Source organism: Lissotriton vulgaris, chromosome 1_1, assembly GCF_964263255.1.
Source record: "Lissotriton vulgaris chromosome 1_1, aLisVul1.2, whole genome shotgun sequence".
NCBI classification, from domain to species: domain Eukaryota; kingdom Metazoa; phylum Chordata; class Amphibia; order Caudata; family Salamandridae; genus Lissotriton; species Lissotriton vulgaris.
The window spans coordinates 1,502,457,274-1,502,468,076 of NC_141685.1; positions in this window are offsets into that span (position 1 = coordinate 1,502,457,274).

Genomic DNA, 10,803 nt, shown 5'->3' on the forward strand with positions numbered 1-10,803 from the left:
AGAGAGAGAGAGAAAGAGAGGGAGAAAGAGAGACAGTGAAAGGAAGAGAGGGAGAGGAAGAGGGAGAGAGAGTGCTGACATTGCGGACCCAGGCCTCACTGCTCACCTGCTGCCACTGGTGTGTCTCCAACCATGTGACAGTATAAACTGCAGTCCATCAGGTCCCTTATCTGAAACAGAGTCCAGATTTATGAATGGCAGAGTTCATATGATTGCACACACCATCATCGCTTGCCCGCCCCTACGCACACAGGCTATTGCACCCCAGCCCCTCCTGCCGCCCAGCGGTGACTGCCTGCCCCTGCGCACCCAGGCCTCACTGCTCAATTTCGGCCACCGGCGTGTCTCCAAGAGAGCCCACTGTGTGCCGGTGCAAGCTCCATGCTCCGGGCCCACGTCCTTTGCAGCCCCACATTATGCAGCCCGCACCGTGGGCCACCAGGTCACACATGTGATTCTGGGTCTTGATTTCTCAAAGGCAGAGATCATATCAGTGCACATGGCATAATCACAGGCTGCACACCCGGTCAGCTCTTCAGGTGCGACTAACTCTGTGAACCGCGAGGCAACACCACGTGGCGGTGGCCCATGCTGCCCGCTGGCTCAGGCCTACACTGCGGTCCAGCAGGGCTCACACAAATTCTAACCAGTCTGGATCGCCAGCATGGCGCATCATTGCAGGCTACACACCCGCTCAGCACTAAAGGTGCCCCTACCTCAGTGCACCGAAATTCACCGTCCCGTGGCGGTATCTGGGTGAATTTGAATGATTTATTCACATTTGGTGGAGTGTCAGAGCTGGAGCAGTACATAACTATTCAAACCCCACATTACATTTTAGCCCACTGGAGGGCCAGCCAGAGTCATTTAAGGATTGAGAAGTACATCGGAAGAGGAAGAGTACAGTCCACAGTCTGATTGCTGTGTCATTGGTAAGCAAACAAAATATGGCAGTCCATGTCGACTGCCATATTGTTGCGGGGGACAGTGGGAGGTGTTGTACAGGGCATGATGCAGAGGGGAGAACCAAGCTGAAACAGGGCATATGGCGGAGAAGATTGCTGCTGGCTCCTTCTTAATACACACATGGAATCACCCGCATCTTCATCCTCTATGTCATCAGTCTGACATGTGGGTGCTGATGTTTAGTCTGCAGTACTGTGTGCCACTGACACATCAGGGGCTGGAGATGTGTGTGTAGAAGTACCAGCAGCATTCATCTGCGACTGACTTAGTGGCAGCAATGCGATGATGAGGATCTGCAGGGCATGGAAGATACCAACAACTTTTCGCTGCTGTGCATCCATGGCAGCCATTCTTTCCGCATACATCCACTTCATGTTCTCCAATATCCTCAGTATCTGTGCCAACTCTTGGCTGACATCGCTGAGGCCACTTTGACTAGACAGTTGTTCTCCTCTCAGAGGCATGACTCCAGCGATGTCGGGCATGGATTGTTGGACATCATGGAGTGAACTGTGGGTTTCTGTTAGGGATTGTAAGTGGTCCCTGATGTGACTTAGAAACCCATGTATGTCATCTAGTTTGGCTGCCATGTGGTTGAACCCCACCCGCACCTGTTCAGCCTCCCCCTTCTGGCAGTCTAACACCTGGCCTTGAAATACGATGTGTTCTTCGGTGAGGTACTGGGAGCCAGCTGTTGTGGTGGGTGCTGCCTGCTGTTTGGTTTGTGCAGGGGGTGGGGTCTCCTCGATGCAACTGGGCTGCCCTGCTCCTGGAGGTGGGTTGCCATATCTGTCCATGAGCTGTTGAAGGGCATCGATGTTGAAGGTGTAGAGGTCCTCTTCATCATCACTGATGAGTTGTCTGGTCTGCTCTGCGCAGGAGGTGTTGATTGTCCCCCTGCAATGTGAAGGGGACATGCATTTTAACATTGTGTAGACATGTATGTGGACTCATTGTTCAAGTTCAAATTCAGACTGCATGGCAATGTACATTGTGACTGTTTGGGAGGAGCTGACTATTTGATGCCTGACAGTGACCATTTAATTACATCATGGATGTGAGGTTGTGCACGTACATTATCATCTCACAGTTTCCTGCTATGCCAGATGTGATTTGCCAGTTTCTACACACAAGTGGAACCATTTGTGTACTCTGTTCTGTTGTGAAAAGTGTTGCACTTTGTACCACATTGTCCTCGATGTTGATGTGCTGTTCTTGCTATGTGTGTGCTGCATTGTGGGGGAGTCGCCCCTGCAGCTCTGATTTTGCTGCCCTTTTCCCTTTGAGGCGGTGTGCCTTTGACTTTTGTGCTTCTACAGTGTTGAGATGTTGGAGACTTGTCTAATTTTGGCTCTTGTTCGGATTTTGCACTCTTGGGCATGGTTTTATCCGTGGATGTGTTGTTGAGGTCAGTTGTTGTTTGGGCATGTGGATGTACCAAAGAGTGTGACCTGCTCCTTTCCAGATGTGTTCCAGACTCTGCCACCTCAGTGTCATGGCATGCACCATGTCATGATAGTTGGACTGCAGTCATGCTATTCGTCATGCAATGTCACTTGCGTTATCAGTGTTGCTCGCAGACACGCACCTTTGATGGTTTTAACACATGGTATGGGTTGGTTGTGAGATTGGTGCTGTGTGGGGAGGGACCCATTTGTGCCCATAGTGGATGGGGGCCTACTTGCTGTTTGTATGTGTGCTGCAGTGTGACAAGGGGATCAGGGACATGATCCAGAGTCATTGTGGGTGTGCAGTGTGCTCTACTTAATTGGGCATGTGTGCCATTGTGTCCATCTCCCTCCATCCCCCAGTCCCTGTTCAGTACTCACCCTGTTGCTGCTGTGTCAGGTAATGTCGAGCAGTGTCCGGACCCCCAACTCCTGCCACCATCTCCCCACTGTTGTGAAAAGTGTTGCACTTTGTACCACATTGCCCTCAATGTTGATGTGCTGTTCTTGCTATGTGTGTGCTGCATTGTGGGGGAGTCGCCCCTGCAGCTCTGAATTTGCTGCCCTTATCCTTTTGAGGTGGTGTGCCTTTGACTTTTGTGCTTCTACAGTGTTGAGATGTTGGAGACTTGTCTAATTTTGGCTCTTGTTCGGATTTTGGATTCTTAGGCATGGTTTTATCCATGGATGTGTTGTTGAGGTCAGTTGTTGTTTGGGCATGTGGATGTATCAAAGAGTGTGACCTGCTCCTTTCCGGATGTGTTCCACACTCAGCCATCTCAGTGTCATGGCATGCACCATGTCATGATAGTTGGACTGCAGCCATGCTATTCGTCATGCAGTGTCACTTGCGTTATCAGTGTTGCTCACAGACACGCACCTTTGATGGTTTTAACACTTGGTATGGGTTGGTTGTGAGATTGGTGCTGTGTGGGAAGGGACCCATTTGTGCCCATAGTGGACGGGGGCCTACTTGCTGTTTCTATGTGTGCTGAAGTGTGACAAGGGGATCAGGGACATGATCCAGAGTCATTGTGGGTGTGCAGTGTGCTCTACCTAATTGGGCATGTGTGCCATTGTGCCCATCTCCCTCCATCCCCCAGTCCCTGTTCAGTAAACATCCTGTTGCTGCTGTGTCAGGTAATGTTGAGCAGTGTCCGGACCCCCAACTCCTGCCACCGTCTCCCCACTGATGACTGTGGACACCATTTCCTCAATCTCATCCAGCTCCTGGTGTTCCACTGGACTGCCCCCTCCAGTCTGCATTGCTGCCTGACGGTTGTCAGGGAGTTTCTTCTTGGTTTTGCGCTTCCCATCATTCCAGTGCCTCTTGACCTCTCCAATTGTCCTCCTCCTCCCTCTGACTGCATTCACCTTATCCAGGATGGACTGCCATATTGCATTTGTATTTGCCAATGGAGGTGACAAACAGTGTTGGTGGTGTTCTATCAACTCCGTGATGATGATCCTGTTTTCCTGCGGACTGAACCATGTCTTCCTCGTCTTCTTCTCCTTGCCCTTCCGTGACCCCGAGGGCCCAGGCTGGTCCTCCTGGGAGCTTGTGGGGTTCTGGTCATCCTCTGTACCTGCTCCTGCTTCCTCCATGGTGCTACGCAGTTTAAATTATTTCGTTTTTATTTTTCTGTACTTTTATAGTGCATTTTCCCACATGACGCGTGAAAATTGCAGGTCGGTCACTGGTTATCGATGGTTTTTGTATCGCGATTTGGGACATCCCTACTTTTCTCACGTTTGTGTTTCACATTTTTTGGGCATCGCATTATTTGAACGCGGTCATTTGACACGTTATTGTGAGACTATCGCATGGTTCCTCCGTGTTGAGAATACAAAGTTAAGACAGCGTTATTTTCCCACGATAGACTGCAATATGCAAAGTTGCGTTAAGCTAATTTTGCGATAATTATCACACGTTCTTGAGAATATCTTCATCTGTTGTTCAAGATGGAGTGTGCAGGAAGATTTGGACAAAGGCAATTGAAGGGGCGCTTAACTATATGGCTTTGGACTGATCAGATTTCATCATGTACTTCTACAAGGTTAAGGGAATGAAGATACTTGGTGCATTACGATTACGGAGAATGCACACAGTTTAAACCTATTTTCGACATTTTAGCTATGGTCTGCAAATAAATGTTTATATTCACTTTCAGTGAACATAGGAAAATATGTGAAAAATGCTTTGTAATGTTAAGGCATCTGGCCCATGTAACACAATCACTGTGCGCTTGAAATGTACATTGATGTTACCCTTTGACTTGCTCAGTGGGCGTCAGCTTGTTATGGATTTTCTTCTCAACGCAATTGTCAGATTATTCCTCCCCCACTCTGACAAGTCACTGCCAGGCAATTTAGTGAGACATCTGATAAGCAAGGTGACTTTTCCAATCTGCATACAAATATGCAATGCTAAATTCATCGCACATTCATTCCACCTTTTTTTAAGGTGTGACATTTTATAGCCTCGCTGGTTGATCTGCATAAATGTATAAACTATGTTTTACCATTGACAGGTTGTTTTATATAGAAGGCGTGCATTCTTGAATACCGAATTCTAAATAATGTTTCTGTCTGAAAACTAATTGGAACTCAAATTCACTCGTTTAAATGCACGACAATTGAATTGAAGGGACATTCTGGTTTACACGTTCTTTATGCAATACGCTGCACTTAGGTACATTTACCAAACCAAATGAGATAATTGAAAATCAAATAATGTGGTAAAACAGAGAGTCCTACTAAACTCTGATTTGTGACCATTTGTATTTCCACCTTTGTGCATAAAAAAGGACCAATTTAAAAATAAAATGTGTGCTTGTATCACAGATCACTATGCACTTGATCTAATTGAGCTAATATTTTGTACCTACTGCATTGACATTTTTAAAATGTTTCCTGGTCCCCACCAGGTCACGATTAAAATGTGTTTTCTGGTACCCACCACCATTAGTGGAACACCTTACTGACTGAACATTCACACTCAAATGTCAACCTAACACTTGTTCCATTCCAATACTTGGCAACTCTTGAATAGTGAAACTGAAAGCAGCAAAAGCTTGAAATATACAAGGCCACAATGTTGATCGGACATTAAGATGGGTACACTATATCATCAGTGGTGGGCTCGCACAGGTTAGAGTGGTGAGGCAGTGGTGTGGGGCGGGGCAGGTGGAATTTGACAGAGAATGGGATAAGAAATATTAAATACATTAATTATTAGAACGACTTTCTTTGTGCTCGCTGCATCACCATGCAAATTCCACCGCCCCCTCACCCTGCCCCACCCCACTCCACTGCTCTTATCTGTACGAGTCGCTAATGTATATCATTGTCTGTAATTTTTCAACCAAAAAAATCCAAAAGTACAAACTTCTCCGACCCTAATGCTATTGTGCCCCTGCATAGCTCCTTCTAACCACTGCATTGAATCAAATACTATTTATTCTCAACTAGTACTGAAAAGTCATTAATCTGATCATCAGAATCATGTAGAACAAAATCACACGCTTGGCAAGAGTTCATTTCTCTCCATATTCCTTCACTGAAAATGTTCATAGAAAAGGGTTTACAATGAAGTGTCCGTTAAAAAGTAAAAGGCAATCGTAATTAAACAAATGCTCTAAGGCTCTTAATATAGGAAATGGGCTGGTATTTCCCCACCTCCGAAAAAATGTGTACTTTCGGCACCTATAATTCTGGGTGCTGGGAAAATCAAGCCCATTGTGAAATGGACCATGAGGCGCCACTAAAAATTACGAAATAATGGGTGAATCATTAATTCTGGTTTTCTTTCCTCCTGTAATTACCCATTTTGTCCTGGACTTTTACCAGGAGATTTGAAAAGCGTTGTTCAGCAGCTGAAATCTCTGGGTGAAAGAAAACACATCCGCTGTGTTTACGCTAATCTCACAACTTCGTTGGGAGCGGTTACTGGTCCATCAGAATTACGGGCCTGATTACAGGTTTGGCGGTTCCACCTCCGATGGCGCGCCGTATTCATCACTGCCGACTACGAAGTCCACCCACAGTATTGTCATTTTGCTGTTTGAAAGACCGCCAGAACACTGCTGACACCAACAGCCATTCGCACACTGCCTCAACAGCAGTCAGGGGAAAGAAGCTGTCATGAGGCGATACAGAGAAGTTTCTCCGCCATCCGTAATTAAGAGTTGGCTTTCCAATGAGCTAACCGTGGTGATGGGACCTCCTGCTTTGAGTCAGCAGAATTGACATTTTTAGGGTGCATACTCAGCCATTTCTTTTTCTTCCCTTCAGTCTTCCACGGAGATCCCTTTCTCCAGGTTCCCCATGCACAGCAGAATTGTGACCCTGATCAAAACAACCCTCTTGACGACTAAACCAAGGTTAGTTGGTTTTGAAGTATTTACCCATGGACCCAACTGAGGATATATGGTCATGGTTCCAGCAATGGGAAGGTACTCATAGCAGGTGTTTCTTCACATGTGCCAGGCATATGTGTATACTGCAGTCACAATATACACACCGGCATTGACATATCTTAAAAAAATATGCAGCCATCAGAAAGACTGCCGTGGGCCAGTGGGAACATCACAATACAGCGGGCAGGAGACCACTGCAGCAGCAATCTTCTTCAGACCGCCGCTGCGTTGGTATGGCAGTAAGACCGCCAAACTAGTAATCAGGCCTTCAGTGTCCACTCATAATGAGCCCTGAATTGAAACAAATAACTCAGAAATAAGGTGAACAGCATCACTGTTCCGACAATCACGGCACTGAAGTTAATGAAGGCTGGAAAATCTCTTCATTTTCCACAGATCATAGAATACATCACTGTTTTTTGTAAACATATGCTCAGCAGCACAGAAATGGTCATACATTGGAAATGAATGACAATGAATACAGGAGACCCCAACCTGAGATGTTCACCCAATACATTATGTATGGACGTAAAAGCAATGTCATCATCTTCAGCGTCAATATTTCAACTAGTGATACCAAATTCCACAGTTTCAAACACCCCACCTACACAATCCTGCACCAAGAAGAATCCTCAGTAACCCCTATACGCCATACAGTGGCCGCAGACTCTTTACCATTTCCGTGGGCAACCACGCCTCTGGAATACCACCTTTTCGGCTGCACAGTACCATTAAAGTTTATAATCCACCCCTGCGGGGTTCAGCCTGCTTCCCAGGCCCTGTCTATATTTCTGTTCAACCATCAGCCTGATCTTGAGATATTTCAGCTATATTTCCTTCCCAATCACACAGTATATGCCACCTAGCTTTCAGTGGAACAGTCTCACCTATTACCTTAGACTTAATCTTTAAGATCTTTGGACAGGCCCACAGAATGTGGAAGAAGTAGCCCACTTCCTGACAGCCTGTTGCATATTGTTCAGGGTTTCAGTGGCCTAGCCGATGCATGAGTGCTCTGGAGGAATACGATCTATGAAGAAGGCAAAGCTGTATAAGGCAGAAAACATGTGATTACAGCAACCTCCCTGAGACTCTGAACCACTTCTACCCAATCATCATCTGCCAAAATGCCCAACATCTGCTTCCCATTCCTCCCACAACTCACCTAATGGGTCTGGTGTGTTATTTATAATCTTTCTATATGTCAAGGAGTTGGCTTTATCTGCCATTGGGTCGAAGAGAAGCCTATCTTCCAGGGGTGTGTACTACAGCAGTTTTTCCCCCTCAAAAATGTGAGCACGCAAGGTATGTCCAAGCTGCAAACAACCAAACTTTTCTGAGTCAGACATCTGGTATTCTGCCTGTAAATCATCAAAGGAGATTATGGTTTGACCCCTCTAAAAGTCCTCAAGGTAGTCTTTTCCCAGGAGACTCCATTTGTGGATCCCACTCAGATTCCTCACTTCATTTAGGAGATCACTGTCCTATAGTAGAGTCCTCTCCCTCACCTTGTCTTCCCACCCAAAAAATGTAATGGCTTCCAACCATGCGCGAACAACTGCTTGTGTGTGTGTTGGCAACTGTTGTTCCAACGTTTTGCCATATAGCACTACAGGATGTCCTTGCCGTCCCATTGTGTGGTGATCCAACCTATAGGTCGGTTCGTCCCATCCAGCAAACACCCAGTCATAAATTGTAACCAGTTGGGCAGCCCAGTAATACTTCCTGACGTCAAGGATCGGCAGACCCCAACCAAATACACGTCTTTGTAGTTTAAGGAGAGCTATCCTGGAGCTACCTCCATCCCATAAAATATTTCTCAATTCACTATCCACTTTGTGGAAGAAGTCAACCGTAATTCTGTAGGGGGTGTTCTGTAGGACATATATCATAATGTGGAAATGTTATCATTTTAAACAGGATGGCATATTCATTCAAAGACAAAGACAGCTATCTCCAGTGAGCTACATCCCTTCGCAACCTGGCAAACTGCAGGAGTAATTTATCTGCCAGTAACTTGTCAGCGTTCCTAGATATTTGTATGCCAGAGTATTTAAACATATCTCTTATTATTCGGAATGGTGCACTAGTCGGGAGCAATGGTGTAGTCCCTCCTAGGAGGAACAGGAGGGATTTATCCCAGTTAATTTGATAACCTGAATACCTACAAAACAATTAAAATATGTGGAGTAGCCTGCCGACAGTAAAGTGGGGAAGCGGGCATATATCAATATGTTGTAGGTGTAAAACAATATTGGCTCTCCCCAGTCGTCTTCTCCCATGATGCCAGCCACCAGCGGGCTGTGTCCGACCCACGTGGCCAGAGGCTCCAGCGCTAATGCAAAGAGCATACAGGATAGCGGGCATCCTTGTCTCGTGCCCTTGGGCAGGGCAAAACGTCTGGAAAGTTGTGGTATACTTGTAGTTGTGGTATACTTGTAAAGCGCACAGCTGCCCACACCACGGGCGTCACGGCACTGTATACCGCTGGGGAACCCGTCCTGCCTTTCCCTGTGAAATGGTCCCTTCTGGGCACCCCCAAGGTGAGACCAGGCATCCCCGGCATTGAAGGGGCCGTTGTGAAGATTAAGCAAGCTATTGCCCAGAGTTGCAGAGTGGAACCCAAGGTTAGAGTAGGCGCCGAGGCCAGAATTATCGGGCCCGCAGACATTTTGACCAAAGACCCTGCCGCGTTGGGAATCGAACCCTGGTCCCGGGCCGATCTTAGCTTCCGGGTCTGCCGCCTCTAACCATTGAGCCACACTTCTCCACCATTACAAAAATAATCATGCTAACAACACAGACACCCTTGCAATACAGTGCAAGGGTGTCTGCATGAATGCACAACTGCTAATTGTGCGCCAGACGGGAAACCGTCCCATTTACCCACACACTTGCCAAAGGGTTCAAGTTTGTGTCAATTTACAATAATTGAGTCCACAAAACACTCTTTTTACCACACTGCTGATCTGTACCCCACCAACATGGATATGTTCAATTTTATCATCTTTATAAATTTAGCATGCAGCAGCAAGATGTAATCTTTTAATCTGTGAAACTCATTATTCTGCTCTTTAAATTAGATTGACAGCCCAACTAAAGGTAAGAATAAGTTTTGTAAATTATTTGAGCTTATAAAATGCCTGAACATACTTACTTTGATCTCAAACTCGTCATCATTAAGTTATAGATATACTCTCCAAACATCAAGAGAAAAGCCTCCAATAAAGCCTGCATGGGGCTATACCGGTTGTTAAAACCCCAAACTTGAATTAGAGGCCGAAGTTGTAGACGAGGGCCTATAGGGATGGAGAGAGCCTTCCTCAACAGCATAACCTGAGGCAGAAGTGCTATAGAGCTATTAGAACATGAAACCCACTAATGTTGGGATATTTTTAATTAAACCGTCGGAATGTTTAAGCAGAACGCTTATACAGGCCATTATTAGACCTGGGCCACCTCATCGTCTTAAATGGAGCTCCAACTATAAAAAAAGCTGCCTGCATTAATGTAATAAATTCCACATTTATTTGCATGATGTGGTAGGTTGATAACTATAAAAACGTATTGGCCAATAACAGAGAGTACTTGGGGTTTTATGCTCAAGGAATTTTGGTACTCATTAAGTAGTATATTTGTAACAGTTCTGCACTAATATTTCAATAAGGTCATTGCAGCATTCTAGTGTATCAGTGTTTCCCAAATTGTGGGTTGCAAAGGTCAAAGTAATAAATAAAGATTCCTTTAAATTCTGTATTTATTTTTCCACATTTGTTGTGTTTCAAAGACAGAGGCCAAATGGCAGGCTGTGTCTTCTAACAACTTGCTGCTTCTTTTATTATCTCATTGATTGGTGTTTACATACTCCTCTCACTTTAAATTCAGAAAAAGAATAGTAAAGTGCATTGTGTGATAATCTTGCTAGGGTACAGAGAGTGTGAAAGGAAGGCAAGTTGGATGTCTTTTTTGGT